This window comes from Passer montanus, unplaced genomic scaffold (assembly GCF_014805655.1).
Source record: "Passer montanus isolate IOZ18808 unplaced genomic scaffold, ASM1480565v1 scaffold1, whole genome shotgun sequence".
NCBI lineage: Eukaryota > Metazoa > Chordata > Aves > Passeriformes > Passeridae > Passer > Passer montanus.
In genome coordinates, this window is record NW_024356504.1 from 12,015,043 (window position 1) to 12,040,599 (window position 25,557).

At 37.8% G+C, this 25,557-nt stretch overlaps 1 protein-coding gene across 1 annotated transcript in view; it reads right to left on the reverse strand.

Annotated features, from left to right (window-relative positions):
• The window catches only part of SLC4A10 (solute carrier family 4 member 10), a 168,383-nt gene extending 148,585 nt beyond the window's left edge, over positions 1-19,798 (reverse strand). The window contains exons 1-3 of the mRNA XM_039710399.1: positions 19,784-19,798; positions 19,191-19,293; positions 16,336-16,424 (exon numbers count right to left, since the gene is read on the reverse strand). The gene's annotated coding sequence lies outside the window, so the exon portion shown is untranslated. The remainder of the gene's footprint in view (positions 1-16,335; positions 16,425-19,190; positions 19,294-19,783) is intronic.
• Positions 19,799-25,557: the final 5,759 nt, after the last annotated feature.

Here is a 25,557-nt window from a genome sequence, read left to right on the forward strand (position 1 = left end):
CTGCGCCGGGCTCGGGGCTCGCTCCGCGCTCCCGGCTCCGCGCTCCCGCCGCGCTCCCGCCGCGGATCAGGCGGCGCGGAGGCAGGAAGCGCGCGCCAGTCACATGGCCGCGCGCTCCGCCGGCCCCGCGCGGGGGGGCAGCAGCCGGAGCCACCTGCGGGATGCGGGATGCGGGATGAGGGATGAGGGATGCGGGATGAGGCAGGGGCCGCAGCGCTGGGCCCGCCTCGTCCCTGCACACCGACTGCAATGGGAGCGGGGAGCGGAGAGACCGGGCCCCGCTAAGCGCCGCGTGAGACTATGGAAAACACCGCACACGGCTCAGAAGTTTAGAGCTGCACGCCAGGCTCCAGCCGCAGGCTCCCCAGCACTGCTGCTTCAGGGCAGCATTGGGCCAAGATTTGATTTAGCCAGCACCAAAGAGTACCAGAAAACAGTGACCCTTCGCTCGGTCCCGCCCGACTTTGACCCTTAGTTACAGACAGCACCTTCAAAAGAGAGTTCTGCTCCTCTCCCCACTACGATAACCCCACCATCCCCTTCTACCTGCAAATCACAAACATACAAGAATACCACATTTTTGGTATAGGGTTAATAGGAGTCTTACTCTCTTTTTCACACAATTTTATCATTCAAGTCTGCTGCACATTTGGCTTCTCCTAGCGTATCTGGCTGTGCATCTCAGTGGTTACATTCAGCTATACCAAAACCCCAACAAGCTACACAAATGGTTGTCAAAGCCTAAATTTGCTGCACAAAAGAGAATAAGAAGTTGAGTCCCCACAGTACTTGTACTACTAAGAACAAGTGTGACACTGTCTACCAAAATAACTGAGCTAGAAAAGTTTATATTTTCATCACTTCCCAGTGTATCTTCAAGCCCATCAAAACCTGTGTGCATAAAAATCGAAGTGGCCAGAGATCTGATTATGAAAAATGAACTAGCAAGTAAACTTCTATCTCCCTGTTACATTAATTTCCTTGCCAAAGCAGCAGGCCATGCCCTACATTTTGGATATCCTCTGCAGTCTAAAAGTAGATCAATAAACAGCTTCACTAAATCTGATTAATTTCCTCTGCCATGGGACATGTTCTTCAAGTCTCCCAGAGATCTTCCAGGTTGAATTATTTGTACATTAGCCAAGCAAGACACAGAGCTGGGGGAGCAGTATGAAGGAAAGGGGAGTCAAAGCTGATTCTTACAAAGAAGGGGGCTATTTTTCTGAGTTACGACAGATTTTGTTCTTTAAAGTAACATGTATATTTAACACTGTACAGAAAGACAACAGATATGGTCCAGGTTCTGGGACAAAGGCGAGATGTGTATTTTCATAACATGATTACAGATCTACAGTAATTAACACAGGAGGCCATTCAGGTCACTAGAGTTAAGGCTGTGTCAGCATTTGCACAGTAATACCCTATTTGTAGGAGCTTAGAATTAAGCTATGAAAGTAATGATGAAGCTCGGAAAGAGTGCGTTTAAAAGTGATTTTCCTCCTTTAAAGAAAATAGATTTAAAGTGAATATACCACCTGTGAAATCAGGGAGACCAAAAGCTTTCCGTCTACAGGCAGCTATTTCAATGAATATTAGTATAAGCACCTTAGTCTTCTCTGCCTAAATATCTCAAGCTTGTCCAAGAGCATTTTTTCAGTAGGTACTGCAATTCTTCAAGCTCAATGGCATTTATATATCTTTCACTCCCCAAAATATTCCCTCAAAACACACTCATCCACAGAGACACATCTAGTAAATGTAAAGCCCAAAACCAACTCAGATACTGTGTACCTGACACTGCTCCCCAACACTTCACTTTCCGTGAAAAACAGGCTCAAGACCACAAGCACCACGCTCAGGAATTATACATGACTTACTGAATGGACCTCAAAAGAGAGTTAGGATCAGACATGTAACTGTTTTTGCAAAGGTTTTTTTTTTTCAGAGTGCTTTACAGTCAGGAGTTCTCCATTATGGAATAATAGATGAAATATGGAAAAAGTTGGTTAAATAACAAACCTCTCCAAATCATTCTGTATTGTCCTGCTTCACACACATAAAACCACCACAGACTTCCATAGCTACAAAGCCACATTTTCATAGCCAGAGTCAAAGTGCCTGACATTCTTTTGGCAGCTGTAACCAATGTGCTTCAATATTAAGGTCCAAAATGTTGAATCCAAAATTCCAAAGCCAAGGGCTTGGCATGTACAAAAGTGGAAGAACATAAAGGACCTGGTTGAAAATTCTGTTTTTAATCAAACATAACAAAGCTATTTTTTGTAACGTTATAGCAGTATATCACACCAAAAAGAGAATTAAGAGAAAGTAATATTTATTCTCTAGTTGATTTATAATTTAATTTGAATTCTGTTTTCCCTTTCTTCAAGTTGGCTTCTTTCACTATTGCAATCTGATTGTAAGCCATACTTCCATGTCCAGCAACTATTAGTCTATTACAGTGGTAATTTCATTTCTCATCCCAAAAGAATAAGCTTTACATTTGTGACATTTTAAAATAGGGCAGGCTTAGTTTCTTAGTTTCAAATTTTACTACATAAGTAGGTGTTATTTTTAAGCTTTTGTACATGAAGGGTAAAGAAAAGAGAGTTCTCAAATCATCAATAATTGGAGAAACTTCATCACAAAAGCAGATGTGAAATCATGATATGCTAATCCACTTCAGTTATAAGATTAAGAATAAGAATTTGCTATTAAAATAAATAATTTTATAGCATATTTATGTCAGTCTGATTTTTTTTTTCTTTATATATATTCCTAGTGCATTGGATAAGCGAAACAGTGAGTGTTTCTACATTTACTTTTACAGTTCTAAAGCTCCTAAAGTAAACATCAATGGAAAAAAGGGGAAATACTGTTCTTGTTCAATAACATTCTGAATTTATGTCAGAAACTGACCTGATCCTGCCTGGTGTCAGCTTTCATAAGAAATTAAAGACAACAAAATTGAATTTTATTCTTCCCCTTCCTCAAGCTGCCTTTTGCCCCTTTGGCCTGCAGCAAGCCAATAACTCAGATGTTCTCTCAAGTCACGGTCAATGTGTTAAACCCCACTGAACAGAGGTTTTGTTCCTCAGAAGCTGTTCACAAGGGGTATGTTTTATATATAACCTGAATTACACTCAAAAGGCTCAGAACAGTCACAAAGTACGTTGTAGTCATACAGCATAGATTTTGGAGGCATATACCCATTTATCTGGGCTTGACATCAAAATGGTGAGGGGTGTAAATAGTTCCCACTGTCTTGAGCATCACTGACACAGCCCTGTTCATACAAAAATAGGTGTGTGAAAACAAGCAGCAGCAATAATGAAAACCTAGAAATCACAGAGTTCAAGCCCATGAGAGGTCTTGCAATACTTCTCTTAGTAAGTCTTTGTAATGAAAGTTCCGTTTTCTTGCCTAAAGTGCACTTCCTAATTATCAGGAAGGTGGAGGAATTATCGCTTCCTCCACCTAAGTCCCAAGAAGGTATTCTGATATAATAAGTGATGCTATATATATGGGTGTATTTTTATATGCACATCAAAGCTGTCACAGAGTCCTAGCATCACTTGCTAGCCCAGTACCACTCACATTTTTACTGTCATACCTTTCTGTCAGTTTTCATTTTGTGATCAATATATAGCTATAATTTAAAAGGAATGCTTTATTTAAACCATTTCTCTGAATACAATTCCTGTTCTAGGAATATATCCTGGGAGAATTGGCTCATCTCCCAGTTTAGCCATGAAATATGTCACTCTACCAGGATGGAGGGGGGTAGGAATTGCTACTAAGCAAGAGTGAACTCCACAGAGCTGTTAGTTACAAACCTGAAGATGAGAACTATTTAGTTTTAAGTGTCCCCATAGCAGAAATATGCTTGAAGCCTAATTCATTCATTTACATATATGTCCAATAGTCTCAGCATGTTCTTAATTCCAAAAAGAACCTGCACTCTGTCAGACCTAATGTGGTTGCCAGTAGATTTTAGCAACATAGTAAACAATTTCACACAATATTCAGAATCAGAAAGGATTGGGGTTAGATCAGTTTGCCCTCTCTTGATTCCTGCCGAAGCTCGAGCCTCAGATACACTGGTAAATAAAATGCATGCACAATACACATTAATTTGAATGCTCATACTGTGCATATTTATCATAAACATATTTCTTTAATGAAGGGAAACCTTTTTAAAAACTGCAAATTATTTTCAGCTTGTTACAGGTTATTCCTACTTGAAGTAAAACAGTGAATTAATTCCTAAGCTTCTGGGGGAAACAAAATAACTATCAAGCAGTCAGAATCCTTTTTATTCTATTTTTGTCTTAATGACCGTAGAAGGTGAAATAGTAATGGGTGGATCTCTCAAACTGCATTTCATACTAAAATAAAGATGTGAATTACCTTTACATATGGAGGGGAACATCCCACCCATATAACCTATTCCTAATATATTTTTTTTCTCTGTAATTAGAGAAACTATTCTGACAAAAGGTAAAAAAGGGGAGGGGAAAAACACCAATCCTGGCAGCAATGTTTCCTCTCTCCATTCTTCCTCCCTAAGTGAAGATAAATAACCATCTGGATCATTGTACTGCCTTTGTGACAGGTGGTACTCAGTTATGTTTCTCATTTGATTGGAAAGTGGTAATGGCTCTTTAGCAGCTCTTTCTTTTGCTAATATACTTTGCCTGAAATAATTTACTCTAAGTTAATTCATTTGAAATATGATCCAAAAAGATTCATTGTTATTGGGACGCATTCTTCAATTGCAACATAATCTCTTTTTTTTTCTATTCAAATTAGAAAAAAAGTACTCTAATAATTGTTTCACTAATATAACTTCTCACATTGTTCAGCCAAAAGAAGTAATGCCAATGAAATATGTCTGTGTCCACAGCCCAATCCTACAACTCCTATGACACAGGGAGACAATCTGTGTTAGTAACGAGCACCAAATATTTGTTACTTTCTTAATTTTCCCCAAAATGGATCCTCTACCAAAGATCATGAATTTTGTGGTATTCTGACTCTAAGCTAGGCCTCTGACTTTTGCTATAAGGTCAATATTAGAAAATACTATTTTAAAATCTAAACTAAAATCAAGATGTGTTAGAAACTCTTAAAATAATACACATAATTAATCATTATATTAGTTTACTAATTATTAAGGTAGCTACTCTTTCTACTCTTATTTTTCAAGTGAAATAAATTCCTCAGACATATCATCCATCTAATCCTGCTTTGTAAATAAAATATGCTGAATCAGGCCCTGATTAGTCACTGACCTAAATAATCCTTCAAAAAGATTAAGCTATCTTAATTTAAAACCTGCAAGGGGGTACAATATATTGTTTTTTGCTCAGTTACTCTAACAGCAAACTATAACTAGACATGTATCTTTCAGATGTAAGACAACATTTATCTAAATTAAGCTTCAAGTGGTTGGATTTTCCCAGAAGTCTTACTTTGAGGCCAAGAAGTCCTCTTGCATGAGGAATGGTTTCCTTATATAGGTAAGGACTGTGTAAATATTTCTCTTCCTTTATGGTGCTTCTAATTCTCTGCTCCTAATCCTCTGCACCACTGTCATGGCTCCTCTGAAGTTTCCAATTTGCAGGGAACACCACAACATTACAAAACTTGCCCTACAGTGTAGCATTAGGAAGCCAGACCATCTCCCTTTGACCTCTGGATCATCCCTGTTTTCCACTTCATGAACCAGGATTGTTCCCTTGAGCACTGCACTGCGAGGAGAGCTCCTGACTGGGCACCTGCAGGGTCAGAAGATGGCTCTGGGGAGAGATGGAGGAGGCTGGCTGCAGTTTGGTTTGTTTGCAATACCTGAAATTTGCAAGTACATACTCTAGTAAATGCTACAAAGCATTATATCTACTTTCAGCTTTTAAATCCTAGTCATGTTCTTTGTCTGGTGCTTGCCTTAGACTGTAATCACTCCAGCAGAGAATTTATCAGCCTCCATAGCAGAGCAGACTGATCATGTGGCCTTGCCGTGATTGAGCCAAAGGCACAAAACTTCAGACAGAAGCTTTTCTGTAGGTATTCGTGAAGCCATAGAAATAACTATATCCAATTCCTGAACAGTAATATTTTGCACAAATACCTTAGACACCAAAGCTATGTGTGTTAGTCCCAGAAACAGAAGCACTGAGCTGTGTCATGCTGTACCCATTTTTCTCATTACATCTTGGGTAAAATGCATTGTCCCAGCTGCTGGGATTTTCAACTTTGTCTTGAACTGCAGGCAACTGAAGAGATTGTTTGCAACGCTACTTCAACTAAATCAATTACTCCTGGCAGAAAAACCACACACCTCCTCAGGTTTTCCAAATACAAAGTTCATTCAAATCACTTCAATTCTAAATAGAGAAAAGGGAGAGAGGAAAAAAACTGCATGGAAAATATCTTTTAATTACAATTTTGAAAACAAAGCTACAAAAATTACAAATATTTCAATAAAAGTCCCAGTCTAGACTGCATATAACCCTGAAGTTTCTCAGTAAATCAAAACAGTGCCACAGGTAATTTATGGAGCTGACAATCTAACTCCCTTTCTATCCATCACTTTTGATAGGAACCCAAACTGGTATCATGGAGTTTGCTTAGCAGGTAAGATAATTTTCTCCTCTTTTGGGAGCATCTCTGAGATACCAAATAAAATTGAATGAACTATACTTACTATGATTTCTAAGCACACATTCATTACACTCTAAGCAGCCTTTTTGCCATACACAAGATTTTAAAAACAAATACTTCAGGAACTGCATCACAGGACAATTGTTCATTGTAAGCATGATTTACTGTTTTCATTATTTGCAGTGCTGTACTAGATTTTCACATAAACTAGATCCACATGTAGTGCATTACTAATAAAGATGACAGTGTTTGCTTTAAAAACACTTCTTTTGTTTCAAAATACCACCTTTATCAGTTTTGCTGCTCTAACCCCTACATAAAGAGGAAAACCTTTACGTGTTTATACTGATCTACTAATGAAATAGAAATACATGTCCTCCTTATTTTTCTACATGGTACATTTCCAGACAAAAAAATCTTACCTGAAATCCAGAATCCAGGATCTTGACTGGCTTGCCATTTCACAAGAGCAGCAGCTGGCATAAACTGGCAGAGCTCCAATACAGTCAAATGGGGTTTATGAGATGAAAGTGCATTCCTTACTGAAGTAGCCAATTCAATTCAAAAGCAGGAATTTAAAAAGGAACTATTTGAAAAGAATAGCTACAAAGAAGTAACTATTCTTTTTAAAGATAAATACTGTAAAGCTAAGCTTTTAAATTCCACAAAGTGAACAAATTCATCCATGTTCCCCAGCAGGCAGGTAGTGGGGACACAGAAAGGGAAAACTTCATTGAAAGACTAACCTCACAGAAGCCAGTGATACCAATTCCTTGGTTTTGTAAAAATTTTGCCTCATTAAGAAAACACCTCTGGCGTAAAGAGTAGTGATCAGTGATTAAAAACCTAACTGCAGACAGTTAGTGTGTAAGTGACTCTCATTTCCAGCCAGTCACTTTTGGTGTGGATCCCGTGTCTTATGCTTCAAGTGTTTAACATTGATGACCTCCATGATGGGACAGAATGAGCCCTGCTGAGGCCCATGGAGAGTTCATGGCAAATTGGAGGAGTGGGCTGACAGAAACCTCATGAAATTTAGTAAGTGCAGAGTCCTGCACCTGGGATGGGTCAGCTTTATAGGGTGGGTGGGCAAAATCACAGCCAGCAAGTGCAGGAATGGGATTATACCCCTTGGCACTCACAAAGCCACATCTGAAATAAAAATGCTCTGGTTTGGGGCCCCAGTACACAGAGGAAGATCAACAAAATGTCTGTTCAAGTTATATACTTACAGCATTGTCAGACTAAATTTACAAAAACAATATATGTTTTATATACAGGAAAAGGCATTTCTCAGCTATAATAACTCACATCTCCCTAAGGTAAACTTTTAAGATGATTCATGACCTAGGAGCACCTGTTCCTGTCCAAAGACTTCAGAAGGATTTCACACAAATTTCTCAGATACCTTTAGCCACATTTGAGTCATCTAACACTGTCAGAGTAACCTGCTCCAAGCTGTCCTGCGTTACACATGAAAAAAGAAAGATTACTTACAAAGTAAATAGCAGCATAATGTCTGAACTCCAATTGTTTATCCAAATTCGACCAAAGGTAAACACACCAACCGCAGAACTTATGCTTATGATAAGAAGCTTTAAACTCAAGTACCCCTGTACTTTCCTCCTTGAGATTAAAAAATATAATATTAAAATTCTGATTATAAAGAGAAAACTGAGGAGCACTAACATGGCAATATTCAGAAATTATTTTTGTGACATTAAAAATATAGATAAAATGGTTTATACAAAGTTTTACTAGAGCAGTAGAGAACTCCTATCCAAGTTCTGAGAAATCTTATCTATATGTCTATGGACTTCTAAGACAGTGAGTGTAGGGTTTCTATATCTCAGTTATTTATAGGGTGTTTAAAACCATCAATAGATTTTTTTCAAAAGACAGATGCAATTTAGTACATGCAATGTCTTTACATTTCTGCAAATACCCCATTATTAGTAGATTTGTAGCTGTCAGGACACAGCTGCAAATCCACTCCATAGCCACTGCATTACACCCAGCAATGCTCTAATCTGAGGAGTCATTGCCTGCTCCTAAAAATCATGGCCAATGCGTTGACACAGGTGAAATATTTTACCACCTGCCAGCAGGACCAGAAGCCACCAAAGCTTCCAGAATTCCTCTAATACTCCCACTGCACACATGAAAACACGTTAAAGTGAAAGTGTGAGGTTATCAGGACCACCTGAAGCATCAAACATAAATATCACACTGAGACAACTGCACTGTTGCAAACATGCCTTGAGGCACTGCCACATAATTCAGTCTTGGCGCCAGGCTGCATGTGGAGAAAATAGGGATGGACTGATTAAAGCCTTGATCAAAATTATGACATAAACTGTGCTTGACATCTCAAACAGAGACTGTGGGAGGCTAGTATCTAAACTGGCTAAAGGAACAAAGATAGCTTCTTATCTCCAGTGGTTCCCACTCTGACATGTCCATATCAGAACAAGATCATGGCACAATTTCTCCCCCCAGAGTCCTCATTCCCAAAAAGAGGAAACTGCCATGAGGAAGCATGGTAGTGCATCACAGGCAAGCTCAGGTCTTGATCCCAGTTACCTCAAGAAGCACTTATAACAGAGAGACTGGAAAGTGCATAGAAGTCAGAGCCTTCTCAGGAAAACAATTGTTTTGCCCTACCCTAAGAATCAATGGTCATCGGGATAATCCTGCAGGTCTCAGCTGTAAGATAGTCACATCTCTAATGTCTGACCTCACACCTGGACCACTTTTGCAAAATCTAAATTTTGCTTGAAGTTTGTTGCCTTTTGCTAGACCTCATGAAAAGAGCACATGTTCAGCAGGTGAACATTTTGTCTACCACACTGAGAGGTGTTTTCCTTCCGTACAGACTTATGTTTCTCAGACCAAGCTACAACTACACAACTTGAATCATATTCAGGGTTTGCAGAAGGTTAACATGTTTAGGGGAAGAGCACTTTTTTGTATGCCAGTGCATTGGAGATAGTTTATATTTTACTATATTTCTACAGTTTCAGAAAATATAACTCTATTTCTGTCACTGCAGCACATTCAATCACATCTGATCCATACCTAAATTACTAAGATGGCAGGGGAACTGCAGTAGCACCAAGCACACTGTAAACCATGCCTCTCTGGAGGAATTAGTCTAACTTCCATTTCCCTGATAGCTACCATGACAGCCTAACTTGATAGCAAGTCCCTGTAAGATCTTCCGTGATTATTTATGTTTTGAGATCATTCAAAAGGAGCAAACACAATGAAGATCACTCTAATGCATTTCCACATGATTCTGTAGGTCATCTTCAAAAAACTCCAAAAAATTACTGAAAAGGGTTTTAGCAATTCAACATGAAAGCTTTGATATTTCCTCATTATGAGAAAAATTATAAGGATGTGACAATATGTAATCACATATTGTAATATTTTATTCAATACTGAATTTGAATAACAAAATTTAAACAGGTTTTCTAGTAGATAAAAAGAAAAACTGCTTGTATGACAAAGGTAAATCTAGCCCAAGATACCCTTGTGAGTAATTGTCACAAGTTCTGCCATTTCTTTTCATTTGTGCGCAAACCCTCGGGTGAGTACATTTTCACCTTAGCTGCTTGCTACTGTTTGTCCAAATCACAAGGCTACCATCAATCAGAAAATAATATAATTTAATGCCTACAGGTAGTAAAAAACAATTTAATGGAAGACATTTTTCTCTCCCTTGCGAAGTGCCTGTAATAAATTGCCCATTTTCCAGGCAGGACAATTCAGGAACATATCACCAGGCTGGTTTAAATACATGAAAACCTTCCACACTGTAGTAAACGCCTGCTGGGGATATTAAATAGAAGGAGGTAAGGAAGATTTTCCAACTACCAATGAATTTGCTGTCAAAGAAGAAAGAGTCCATTATCCAAATTTTATCTGTAGAAAAAGCATGAAGAACTCCAAGACACAGAGATATGGCCACCATCTATGGTCATTTAACACAATCATGATTACATCACAAAGAGCAGCTTGTCTCAATTCCCGAAATGTACTTTGCACAGCTTTTGGTAACTGTGCAAAGCCACAAATCCTAGAGCAAAGAGCTTTAGAGTCATGTCAAAAGGCAATTCCATATTTGTCTGAAAGTCCACATACCGGTGAATTATCTGAAACAAGAGATTCAGAGCTACAAGAATAAGTTGGTTGTGTAACCACAGATGGAGGCCTGACAAGTTCAGAACACTTGACAAAAGGGTCCTTGCAGTAAATCTCATCTGTCATTGCATACAGTCAAGATTATTTTAATAGCTATTTATTTTTATAAATATATGTGTCTATATATACAGATTTTTCTTTCATTACTGCAAATTGCCATAAAAACGTACAATCTTTGCAGTGTATGAATGCAAGAGATCAGATTAACTGCTGTTCTTCCATGGCATTATTATGGGAGGTTTCCAACAGAAAACATATTGGTCACTGGTTGTGCTTGTGATATTTGCTAATTGGTGGCCAGACACAGCAAAGAAGGTGTCAATGTGCAGCAGGCTCATTCCATACTGCTGAATAAGTTGCAGAATTCTGAAGTCTCACCTTCCCCTATCTCTAACACAGAGCCAGTGAAAAAGTTAACACAAAATATGAGCTGAAAGACCCTGGAGTAAGCTGAAGTTGGTTTACTCTTCCCTGATAAAAATCAGTCCAAGACAGCAATACTTTTTAATTACAAGTCCACCTCAAATTTAGACATAAAGTTAAGGGTTTTTATCTCAAAGTGTATGTAGTTAATTGTGGAAACTGTTAACTTTTCCAGATGATGCCAGACCTTATCCAGCTGACCCAGTTTCACTTAAATTAAAGAAGTTCTTACCTGCCTCAAAGTGGTGTTGCAGCAGGATGCAGATGAAAGGTGACAAAAAGTAATGCATGCCACTAACCATCACTCCCTGCCCACTTAAAATCCTTCTGTAGCTAACAACTATCTGCCAGGTGTGAAGAGAAATGAGGTACCACTCCAATTAGTAATACACAGTCTGATTAGTAACTAAATTAATAAAGAATGGCACTTGTATACACAAATAAATAACTGAAGTTTGATGGAGTAAGAAAAACAGTAAGATACTGATATTACCATGTGTCCTGTCCCACTTCAGACAGGATTAGAAGACAAAGCCACTCAGAAATTGATTAAGTGCACTGAGATTAAATAAGTTTGAATGGCTGCAGTGTCACAGGGAAAGATGGAAAAGCAGGAGAGGGATAGAAGCAATTTCTATAGTTAGTTTCCTTTGCCTCTTGAGTTTGGTGCAACCAAGTCACACCTTGAAACAAGACCATCACACTATGCCTAAAACTGATGGTTTTCCCCAGAGTTCCACTTTTAAGCATATATTACAACTGCACCTCCAGAATTTCAGTCAGAGGTGGGAATTTAGTCTTGCTTTCAGCACAGTGATTGAAGTCCATGTGCCAAATCCAGCCCTGCCTTAAGCACCAGTAAAAACTGTCAAACACAAAATGCAGCTGTCTAAGGTCAAGTCCCAGATGTTTTGTTCAAGTAAAGCACAGATGATCTTGACCTCAAGAAAACTGAAGCAACATTTATGTCATGGACTAGTCAAAAAAACAGGGTTCCTACAATAAAAGCAGGAGCTATTTATTTTTGAAGGAAAATTAAAAGCCTTTGATCAAACTGTACCTTTTAAGCAGATCGGAGCTGGGTCTCAGATAACTTTAATTTGTAAAAAAATTTCCCCAGAAACATAGAGTATTGAAAAATATGAATTGTTGATCACAAGTAATTTTTTAAAAAAACATGATGGTTGTTTAACAGTACTTACAGCATTAGGCTTTTCTCCATGTTTTCTCTGAGCCAAACAAACTGAGAAATTTTATTTTAATTTCACATTGGTATAGGATTTCCAGAAGAATGGCTTGTTTTTAATATACTGCACCCGCATGAAGCTAAGAATTAAGATCAACATATTAAAAAAAAAAAAAAAAGAAAAAAAAAAAGAAAAAAGAATTCTTCAGCACTACCAAAATGATCCCTTAGCAAAACTTAAGATAAATTTCTCCTCAAAAGTAGTTTGAGAGGTAACATGTATAAGATATGTAGGACATGCCTGTTACAGGGTTGCATCTATAAAGCCTCCCTTCCCAGCCATACAAAAATCAGTCTCAGCTGTTACCTAGTCATTTGCATCCTCCCGATTTAAGACCTGTTTTGGGATACCTTGTGTTGCCGGTGCCGTGGGCTTTAGTGCCACTCAGCGTTCAAATGGCACAACTGCAGCGAGCTGCTCCACCAGGGCACCCAGCAGCTTGATACGAAGAGTGATACTTTACTAATTCGCGGAGAATAGCGGGTTTTAGAAAAGAGGCTAATCCCTCATTTGAGCTCCTCTTTAGCCTCAATGCTTCTGTTTAAAAGCCGCAGTGGGATTTTCAGAGGAAATGGACATTCAGCCTGAAATGGTATGTCATGGTCATGAAAAGTAAAGAAATTGTCAGCAGAGAGTAGGGGAGAGTGAAAGAAGTTTGCAGGACACAGGAGACAAGACAAAGCTGGAGGAAACAAGAAGAGACATTCAGCAAACACATGTAAGGAGGAGAAGGACCAAGTGAACTCAGAGAGAATGGGACAATGTAAAAAAGTATTAGAAGTCAGGTAAGCTGTTACTGCTTTGTGGCTCACCTGGGCAAAAACTCATCTTCACCAAAATACATCTCTTAAATTTAACCTAAGAGATGGAAGCAATCCCATATAGCATATTTCTTTATTCTGCCTCTTTCTCCTTCCTGATTCACATTAATTATTTTTGTTATTTTAGGATGGGTATTTTCTTTTTTAAACATTAGAAAACCCTCAGATAACACACTTTTGAAACACCTTGCCAAAACAAGGGCTCTGCTATCAATATCCTTTCTAAATGAAAGGCAATCCAACACCTAGCTGAGAAAAAAAAATTATCAGTTCTATCAACAGTAATTTCCACAAAAACAAATTTCTTACAAGTTTCCATAACATAAATAGAAGTTACAATCAGACAAAAAAATATTTTCTCCCAGGCCAATAAATATCCAAAAACTAAAATCATGAACAGAAACTAAATCTGAGTAGGAGTTCCTGCTTATTGCAAAAGAAAAACATTATTTGTCCAAACAAAACAAGATGAAGCTAAGAAATGTCCTGAGAATCAAGCAAGCCAAGGTAACCATAACACACCAGAAACATTTTGCACAGGGATGCTCTGACTGCCCACAGTGGGATGCTGTCACACCCTGCCCTGCCATCCTCACCTGACCTACACGAACACTTAATGCTGGCAAGTGGCAAATCACCAAAGGGCTGCACTGTGAGAATTGTTATTTATAATATGTGGAGACACCATTATCACACACAACAGCTAGCATGCAGCATCACAATAAAGACAGCTCCTTTAACAGATTAAGCCCTCAAAAAAATTACCAATCTCAGAAACACGGAAGAGCACAAAGTCCCCCTCGGCTGGCCTGAGGACATCACGTGTCTGCCAGAGGAGATGGGCTGCTGCAGTATGGCATCACAAAAGGGTGCTGAAGGAACACAAACTGTTTGAGGCTTTCATTCTCTTTTCTGCTTGAATTTATGTAAAATCTCTAATGAATAGAAGTTAATTAGCTACACTTAAGACTGATATACAACTACAGCCATAGGGAATAAACAGGTTCACCAGCTGCTGTATTACTTTAACTACACTGTAAATTGCTGCATGCTATTAACATGCTCTCCTGGCTTCAATAAAGAAAATCTTATTGAAATCAGTAGCACACATTTCCTATTTCAGTGAGACATTGCAAAATTAAAATGATATGTAGTAAAAACAATATGTGTGAGCCACCTGCTTACTGTATGATAGAATAGATTGGCATAGAATGACAGCTGCTGCACAGCCAACATTTCAGATACTGTACTACCTTGCCAACTGGACTTAAATTCACACACGATTTCCTTGACTAGCACTGAATGAATTTTTGCTGCTATAAATATGCATTGGCAATTGTGATGAATCATCCTGGGTACTAAGGGTCATTGTTAATTCAAATACATCAAGAACCATATCCAGTGCAAAAAGCCTCCAGAACAAATATTGATGAGTCCGGACTGTTTTGGTGACCTACACGTAAAGAACATGTCTTGACCCACAACAAAGGGTAATGAAGCCTGCAGGGCTTGCTGGATGTTCATAGCACAAAATGCTCAATGTTAAAAGCAAAATACTAATCAATCATCACATGGCTCCTCACACTAGCTTGGAATCCATGAGAATTACCATCATCAAGACCTTACAGCCTTATTTAGGCACCTAGATCCACATTCAGAGAGCCTAAACTCCCTAATTTCTTACACTTATCCTAGCCTTTACTGCATCTACATTTTATTTTTAGCCGACTCAAGGCAGGTCTCAGCTCTACCCCTGAGCTGGGCTGTCTGAATCCCTTTTCAGACTCATACGGTTCTCAGCACTTCTCAGTCACAGGAGCTTAGTGAAAGGCAGGCTCCTTGATGTTGCTTCTAATTCCCATTGATTTCAATTAGAGCCATGTGTCTAATTATGTTTGCAGATCCGTTTTTGCTGGTTTTATATTAAGGGGATGCCTAGAAACAATAAACGTTTCTTTTAATCTAACTTTGTCTGCTGGCAGCTGATGTCTCAAGTCAGTGCTGACAGGAGCTCTAACAAGGAATCTTGCATTAGATTCCCCTGATAATAAAATCTTGTTTGCATATATAATTATAAATGCTCTGAGTTGGAATAGGAAATAATTTTATAGGGATTAATATGATTTACAGTTCTACAACAAGCAATAATACAGTAGTGTTCATAAAAGGGCAGGTTTGGGGTAAAATCAGTAATCTATTTCAACCAATTCAAATGCCAATATCCCATCTGCTAAGTCTCTTTATTTTATATCAGTCTGCCATTTTCTCTTAGTGGTAGCATCAATAAACATTGTTGGTAATCATCTGCTTGTGCTCTAATGTGGCATATTCAGTTTCATTGAACAAAGCCAGGCTGAAGATCCCCGAAGGAAAACAAAAGTGAGTTGTTTAGATATGATTCAGACCCATGTCTCTGATTTAAGAATGACTCAAGTTGCATAATCACCAAACCTGAACATAAATAGGTTTTATGATATACAAAGCTAAATGCTAATAACAGCTGCTTTATTTATTGCAAAGAATTATCAGTTACATGGGGATCTTTTCTTCATTTTGCCAAATGCAGTGGAACATTTAAAAAAAGCCATTAATTTGAGGAGTTCACTAAAAATAGTATTTTTAGTGTCTGATGATGTATAACAGGATTCCAGCTGGAGAATACTACTTTGGTTTACAAAAGCATTTATTTCTCTTTCCCTGATTTCAGATAGATTTGTTATCCACAGAGACAAAATGCTGGATACCTAAGCCTAGATTCAGGCTCCCCTTAGCTGGCATTTGCCCTAAAATTCCCAAATGCATCTAGCATACTCACAGTCTGCAGCCAGAGATAACCTAAAGCATGATTACGAAGATGTGCTTTGTTTCTCTGGCACTGTAAAATTACAGTTTAAATACTCTAATTAATCACAGCCATTCATAGTTACAATAGGCCTGATAATCAGTAGTGAAGGGAATTATAATAAGCCACTTACTTTGAGAAACTTGGAGATGATAAGCCCTGGCTTGCACAGTAACTTCAAATCCTCACAGGTATTGAGTTTCCATCACGATGTTTGGGTTTCTAACAGGAACAAATCAACAACAAACTTGAGTCCTTCAGCCTTAAAAGGCTTATCAGTAAGACAGAGAGGATCTAAAACTGTCCAGTTATGAGAGCAACCTGATACACATCTTAACATAAAGATGGAATACCAGCCTGGAAAGGAACCTTCAGGAATCAGCTATGGTTTTTTGACACTGCTTGCTTCTTCAATCAAACTTCCTCCATTTAAAAAGCAATTTCCAAAAAAATCTGCATTCTCTGATATGAAAATGTTCCCTTACAGATTATTGTCAGGACAGGTAGTTTTTCTCATGGCCCACCAGGCCCTCAACAGACCCATGCTCCTGGAGGATACAGAGCTCAGCACCAGTGAGGAGCAGGAGCTCCAGGGAGGCTGGAGCAGGCTGTAACCTGCCAGTTCTGCCATGAGGACAGACCTTGTAAAAGATTCTCATGCCTGTCAGCTAATACTGCACCCTGCCCTGGCATTGTAATGGAAATGGCTGTGCTTTCTCAAGGCATCTTTGACATGAGACATAAAACCACACATGTTTGTCATTTCTATATTTAACATACCGATGTTGAGCTTGGGGAGGAAAGAATAGCTTCTGCTAACATAGATCAGAAATGTCTTTTGAGAGGTGGCATGTGAAACCATACCCCCAGAAAAGATGTCTAGTTACTACTAAAAATTCTGATGCTAGCCCTGCTCTCCCAAATTACTAGAAACTACTTTTCAAAGATAAGACTGCAAAAGTACAAATACTATAAGTTTACAAATTATATTCTTGTACATTTGCACTGTACATTTGCACAGTCACTGATGACAAAAAAATCCATGACCTCAGCAAAGAACTACTGCTAAGGTATCAAAATCACCTGAATAATCTATTACATTTATTCTTCAAATAATATTATTTGCTGTGGTATTTATAGAGTGACTAACACTTACATGTTAAACAAGCATCTTGTTGTCTAAGATGCTTTTATGCACACATAAAAGACTAGACTAGACTTTTATGCACACATAAAAATAAAAAAAAATACCAACCATTGGAAAAAAGCAAATTTATTAGTAACATTCAAGTATTGTTCATACTATGTAATTAATTCTGTAGGTGTGGCTTGATCATATACAACATAATAGACTATTTGGAGCACAGGCACTGGCAAGCCTGCTGCAGTCTCGGCTGGCCTGCTGCCTGGGCTATAAATTTTTTGTGCAAGAAGTAAATTCTGCTTTAGGACATTACTTGGGCCTGAGATTTACTATTCTGCAACATCACCTACACCAATGTCCACACACAATGGCACAGCTGCAGGAAACAGGGCAGCAGAGAGAGCCAGCCTGGCAGCAATCCCGGCCGGAGGGACCGCTGCCGCCCAGGGAGACTCCAGGAGCCACCAAAGGGAATGGCAGTTCATGCCAGAAAAACAGCAGCAGCACATTATCCCCATCCTCTCCCTGGTGAAATGAATAGACCATTAGAAGCCAAAAAAGAAATCTATGTTGAGATGCTGCTAACGTTCTAACAAAGTGGCACAAACAAGTTACACCTCTAACAACTCACCTTCTTCCTACTCTAGGTATTTATAGCAATCTCTCGAATTTGACTGATATACCATAGTCTATTAATTGTGCTGATCCCCCTACCCCTCGCCTCCCCAAAAAAAAAGCAGGATAAACAAGGGGCAAAGTGAAAATTTTAAAATAGAATTTCCTCGCCTCAGTTTATTTAAGTTAGATATTTAGGACTGAGCTTATCAAGCCAACTGGTGGGCATCCTGCACATGGCATAACACCTAGCACCAGCTTCCTGCGTGTGCTGAATCATGGCAACTGATTTTACAGGAGCCGGTGCTACATTCATATACCACAGAACAGAAACAAGCTTTTTATTATTACAGTCTCTTAATTAGTAAGTTGTTAATAAACTGAGTTAAAAACAACAAAACAATTGACTGATTATTAAATGACCTTAGAATAAAATGTGCTGTTACTATACTTGAGCTAGAACAGCTCAAGTAAATATCTCCAAAAGAAAAAGCAAAGTCTTCTATAACAGAAACCAATTTGATATGGAAATGGGTCAACAGTTGCTTAAGATGTAGCACAGTTTTGATTTGATCTGCTATATTTGGACTCTGTAAGAGGCGCTTCCAGTAACATCGGTATTGCTTATACATGAGACTTTTGCATAATCACTGTATGAAGCATTAGAATTCTTCAAACCGAGAATGATTTTCAAAACCATTATATATATATCTATGTTAATAATGTGGATACGACAGTATTTGCTGAAGAAAAAGAACAACTGTTTTCTAAAACAATTAGGATTCATGATAAATTGCTTGGCACACTATTGTTCAAAAGCCCACACGGTCCTTATCCAAAGGAAGCCCAGATGCAGCCATGGCACCAAGTTATGCTTAGCATTTAGCACAGAATACATGCTGGTCAAACAAGTAGAAATATAGAATAATTGGACATCTATTTGTGTTACAAATTAAATCCTTTTTAATTTGTAGCAAGCTGTTTGGTATATTGTTGCTTTTCAGATATGATCACAATTTGAGTTGTTCTTAAGGAAACAATCAGATTTCATTTTAAGACTTTCAGATTTTTTACTTCCACATATCTCAGCTGTTAGCTTTCTAGTCCACCTTGTTATTTCTATGGAGCCCCTGGTAAAGTTTGTGTCACCAGAAGAACTAATCTGATTTCACTCCTGAAAACTATGAAAGATCATTTCACCATATTTGCTACTGTGTTAGGGAACCTACCCCAGCCAGCAGGGGATGTTCCTTCTTCTTGTCAAGCTTGGCCTCCATTCACACTTGCTACAGATAAAATTGTGTTGCTTCTTCTTTGCCCTTGCATTCTGACCTTGGGAAGAAGAACACACATATGTAATATCTTCCTTTAAGTGCACAGTAACAGTGCACAGTTCATTTTCTGAACACAAAGTGCAGCCATTAAATCAGCTATTGCCTCCTACAGAGTGATCAAAGGAATTTGACCTTGCCATAGATGAGGTCCTAGCAGCCCTCACAGCCACAATCTGCTACTGGGCATGGGTAACCTTAAAAACCAAGAATTATACTGACCATTTTCAATTTATCTGTGTGTTTGACTTTGAAAAAGAGCACATTCAGAAAATATTATCATATGTCATAACATAAGCATATTATCTCTGCAAAGACACAAATGAGTTACTGTAGCCATAGTAAGCCAGAGGTTTGCTGAAATCAAAGGGAATTGGGAATGCTAGATCTTCACAGAGACAACAAAATTAAACAAAAATGCACCAGGCTATTTGTAATGAATAATAGTGCCTCTAAAATCAACATGAATCATAATTACATGGGTTACTAACCTTTACAGAGTCCACATGAATATCCATCGGATTCCCATGTCCATTCAGCATCTTAAATGCCAATAAAGATGATATTCTGGGAACAAAAGTCTCTACAATACGTGTCTCCACCAGGGTACAGCCCACTCTGTTGAAGCATATTTTAACCTAATAATTCCTATAGCATATTGCAATTTTTAGACTAACTGCTATTAGTGAAAACCCAACTATTCAATCCTGTGTCTGGCTCTGTAACAGATGTCATACATATTGTTTAACAAGTAGTTCATGTCTCTTGACACCATTTTTCCACTTGTAAAATAAGAATGCTATGAGATCATTGAATGGTAGACATTATAGAAGTAGAAAGCATTGACTATTATTTGTTGTTTTATTATTATTTAATGTAACATATGGATGCAAAATTCTGGCTTGTTTGACCAGGAAGACAGCCCTATATGTTTAAAATTAAATTAGCATAGAAAAAAATTAAGCAAACAGACTATCTCAAACAGGAAATGAAATAAACAGTATGGAGCTCTTTAAATACATAACAAGTAATCAGCAAAAGGGCTGTGAACGGAACCTGAGTGGGAAGCTTGTGACCAGTGAGGCTGATACTGCTGGAAGCCTGAATGAAAGTTAAAAGGCTCCATGACTAGGCCAGACTATACAGGCAATTAGAAGTGCTGAATGTTGCCAAGGCATCAGGCCAACAAGAATTACAACTCAACAAACTGAATGAAGGAGAGTGGGGGGAGGAAAAAAAAGAAAAAGGAAAAAAAAGGAAAGGCTTTAATTAAATATTTGAGATCTCACAAGGGATGGGGAAAGTGCCAGGTAACTGGAAGATGGTTAACTAAACAGAGGGGGTCTGTTCACTCATTAATGCGTGGGGGAATTTACAAGTGTAACTTCTACTACCATTAATTGGAGCTACAGTAAATGAGTGATGCCAGTGCATACTGGTGGGGCAAGATTCTTGTTACCTAGTTTGGTCTTACCTGGTAAGGGCTCATCGAAGAGTTATGGGATGATTTATGGATCTGAATGAAAAAAGTCACCAAGATAGAACTTGTAGAAATAAAAACTTCTACTACTTTGAGTACAGGGTGGTACTGGAATAATGAGATATTTTCTTAAGAACTTCTCCTAGCAGTGTTTTTTTAGAATTGTGCAAACATTTACTCTACCCTGCACCTTGGAAAACCAAAATAACTGTGTGGGACATATGTCAGGTTTAGAGTGCATTAAAAATCTTCATTTCTGCAGTTGCTTGTCAGAAGGGTCACCAGTTGGGATGAATTGGTTGTGCCTGTGCTGAAATGAAACAGGGAAATTAAGCCAGCAGGACACTCACCTGCAGAGAAAGAGCCAGAAAGAAGAGCACAGAGGTACTTGTGAAGGGACCCAGCACTGGGGAGGGTGGGGTAAGAACTCCAAGTGTATTCTGTCACCAATGGACCCATTTTAGAAACTCTGTAGATGCAATTACTTCAGGTAAGCTTATATGTATTTTTATGTAGCTCCACATTCCATGGCTTTGACAAGACCTATCACATGACAAACCTTAAATGCATGTTAATTGTAATCATTTTGCTGTCCACTGTTCCTCCATTAAATCTGAAGTTTTTTCAAAACAGAATTTTAAACTTCATTGTTCCTATAGCACTACAATGAAGGCAGAAATTACTTACCGGCTAAGCGGAGATTTGTATTTTTTTCAGCCACAATCAAAGAAACTTTGGGGTATGTAAAGTATTCTATATTTTCAGAGCTCATGAATGAAAATGACAAATAAAATTTTAGTAACTCTTTCGGATACATTAAATAGAGAAATAAGGGCCAGGAAGTGCATGTCATGGTCTTGTGTAGGTTGTTTTGTCACTATTTCTAAGTGAAAAGGAGAAACCATCAGAGTTTAGAGCATGGCATTTAAAAAAGGCAGAATTCAGCATCTGTTCTCCACGTGAGATGGAATGGTTTAGAATACCATGGGATGGTTTAGAATAAGGAATCTATTAAAAAAATTATTTTAAAAGCCACATTAGAAAGGCTATAAGCCTTCACAGTCTTAATTTACTAATGCTTTACCAGAAAAGCAGTCAGGTAGCCACCTTGATAAGCCCAGTGTTACTTAATCTTGGACTCCTATTTCATTATAGGAATAACAGAGTACAGGAGAGCATTAGAAAAATAAATTTAAATTATTACTACAACCAACAAGGAATGAGAAAGGTAGCCATTGAAGTGTTTACAGTGCTTGAAGACAAATTTCCAGTCACCTCCACAGTATTTACCTTACAAAAAGTAGTTGCCAAGAACTATTCACTCTTTTTTTCTTGCCTAACCTCATGGAAATATAGACATCTGTAAAGGACAAAACAGATCCACATTTACGATTGCTATGAAAGAGAGCTTATTTCAAAAGTACATCCTTTATGGCCATAACAGAATTAAATACTAGATAAGTATCAATTTAACTATTATTTTCATACAGAGCTTAAATGCTGACACAAGAGCCAGTCAATCTTACTAGTCAAATCTGATAAATTTCTTAAGATTAAGATGGGAAAAAATGGAAAATTTTCACATTAAGGTGGTGGGCTATATTGTAGCTTAATTTATAATTTCCAGGCGTATAAGGCAAGCATAGACAGACCATATGTCTTTTCTTGGCCTTTAAATGCTCCTATTTTCCACTAGACTTGCCTTTTTCTCCATCTATTGGCAACCATACCATTTGCTATTCAGGTGATTGGCTGTAATGAGCCAACTCCTGTTTCCATATGAATAACCACTTTTTTTCCCCAATTACTTAAGCTGCCAGCAAGTCACTGGTGTCATGTTCTTTGATGCAAATCTGACTGTCAATAGAGAACAGGACTACATAAAGGAAGAATTTATGATGATACCTTTAGCTAAATATTTTTTGTAAATGCTATTCAGTTTAGCTTCCAAGGAACATGGGCAGCAATGGTCCACAGTAAGAAGTAAGGATATCTTTAATTGGCTTTGTGCTCCACATGCCCTTGTAATCAGCCTTCCCATATGGTAGTCTGAAATAAATTTATCAATCTCAATTTATGTATTTATGTCACTTTAAAAGGTCCATTTTAGTCAATATCAAAATCTATAAAATGTCATATTTAATTTTAAAATTGTAATTAAAAGAGTTAGAGCACCGAATATATAGTTTGATATTTGCAATTTTTTTAAATAAGCAGATACACAGAAAAGCATGGGAAAGGGGATTTTCTGAGGCAAACGAACACCAGACATTAACAATACAAGAACGAAATATTAATTTTAACTTACTTTATTAAAAGGTCATTTTTTATTAAATCATTCTTAAGTGGGCTTGGATATTTTTTCAGTTAAAGGGAAACAGCTTACATTTTGCAAGCCAGGAGACCTTTTTCTTGAAATGCACCATGATAAGTGTGATCATGGGGTAAGGGGCAGATTCCTTGCTAGTGTTGGCACTCCTGACTGCAAGCACCATGTTTGACAGTAAATAGCTACAGACTAAACTATTTTCCATTTTACAACTTGCAATATTAAAATTCTAATACAGAACAATAAAAGCAATGTTACCCACTATTCAAAGCTTTTTCCATTTACTGCCTACCTTCAAACCTGTATCATTTCAGGATGCCTCTCCAGATCTCTATCAAGTAGATTTTCCACATGTTGTTCATTTTTTCCAGGTGATTCCAGTTACACACCATTTTAAGCATCTCAGTAATTTTGTCAACACCTGCTTCTGCAATATAGACACCAACAGCCAATCTTAAAAGAAAGACAAATTCAGTACATATTTAAAACTTCTATTGGTCCTACAAACCTCTGATTCAGTTCTGCATGTTTCCAGGTCCCTTTACCTATCGAATAATTAGCTCCTGTAGTAACTTCTTTTGTAACAGCAGGTGTCCTTAACAACCACTGCTCTTTTGTTGAAAGGGTTTCTGGATCCATTTTTTTATCATTGGAAACACAATAACAAATTATTCTTTACATAAGGTTGACAGCACTTATCACAGAGCTGAGAAAAAACAAGAAGCCAGCAAAGAGAAGAGAGGTAAAAAGCAAAAATATTTCTTTAACAGTCAGCTAAGAAGTAGATTATCTTTAATTGTGCTCATTTACAAATGGGAAAGGTCCTGTCTAATATCTGTAAGCAAAAAGAGAAAATACATGCTAAGCCTAAAATTCATTAGCGAAATATATTTAGTACCAAATGAAACAAAACAGCAATGTTAAATTCAGTGGGCTTAATTAACCTCAAAAATATAAATATCTTTTTAAGTTTAAAGTTGTTGTTTAATGACAGCCTGGTTTTATTATTATTATTGGGCTAAAACCTGACTTTGGGAGCACTCATATAAAATCAGAGCAGCTCACAAGTTTCTCAAATTACTCAAGACTAGGACTGGATTAGACTGCACTAATCAGGGTTTTGAATAACACATAAATAAAAATATATGACAGTTGTAATTCATTAACTTTGGTACAGAAGTTAATTAGAATTTGTACAAATAATTTTGATGGTTTTTTCACCAATGCTTTTTCAAAGGTGTCTTAATACTGTTGCCCATTATAACATGTATATACTCAAGCAAAGCTGGCTGCCACAAACTCTAAAGGAGCACTGCTGATCAGAACAAGGGCATTCAGGCCCTGGAAGCAACAAAGAGGTGCTGATTTGATTTCCCAAAATTAGGGTACCTGCCTGCTCTCTGGCTGCGTAAATGCTTTCAAATCTTTGAAATTCTAATGGACTAATGCAAGGCACAGACTAGCTGGTGCCTACATTTGAAATCTGCTCTCAAACCTCATTTGCAGATTGGCCAGATGGTCATTAGTGTGGAGGTGTTCTCCAGGCAGACTTGCTTTCAGGGCAGGGTTTTTTAAATTTTGGAGGGGGTTGGGGAAGCAGAAAAGGAAATCTTTTTTGGGGTTTGGATTTTTTTTTTAATTTGGGGGGGAGGGTTGTTGGCTTTTTGTTTTTCAGTTAAGATAGTAACAGCTAGGAAAGGGTGAATAAAAGCTGAGCTACAACAGAATATTCTCTAGTTTGGTGTATTTAAGAAAGTGCTTGCAATTTAATCCAGAGAGACCAATAAACAGAAGACTAAAATAAAAAGGCAGAAGGCTGCAGTGTCAAAGTGCTGTTAAAGTACATGAGAAAAGCAATTCACTTGGGGTTCAATGTAACACTTCTAATAATGAGCTTCCCATATTTAGACACAAGAGATAGCAAACTCAAACCCCCTGGAAAGGATACAATACAGTTATACAACAACATAGCAAACTGTATTTGTTTTGTTATTACTACCTATGCACCCTATGGTTTCTTTAGGGAAGATGATATGATATCTTTATACCATAGTGTGTAAAACAGTCTGAAATCTCTCTTTGACACCAGTAATGCACTAAAATCCTTCCTAAATATTGAAAGACCTCCAACTTGATGCTAGGCTTGATCTTACTCATCACTAAAAAGAATAAATGTTTTGTTACTGCATTTCTCTCTGAGAGGTTTTCAAAATCCTTCCAGTCAGTACATGAGATAGGATACATATTGTCGGGGATAAGTTGTTAAAGTGAATTTGAAATGTGCTTCTCAAAATATCGTTTACACATTTACCAGATGGTAAAATAAACATGTAAATTGTTATCGAGTATACACCAACTTTATACTACAATTTTACCCACTGTAGAAATGGTGTAAAAATGTTGAATATAGTGTTACTTGTTCATTTAATAGTTTATTAACATTTTAAATACATTTG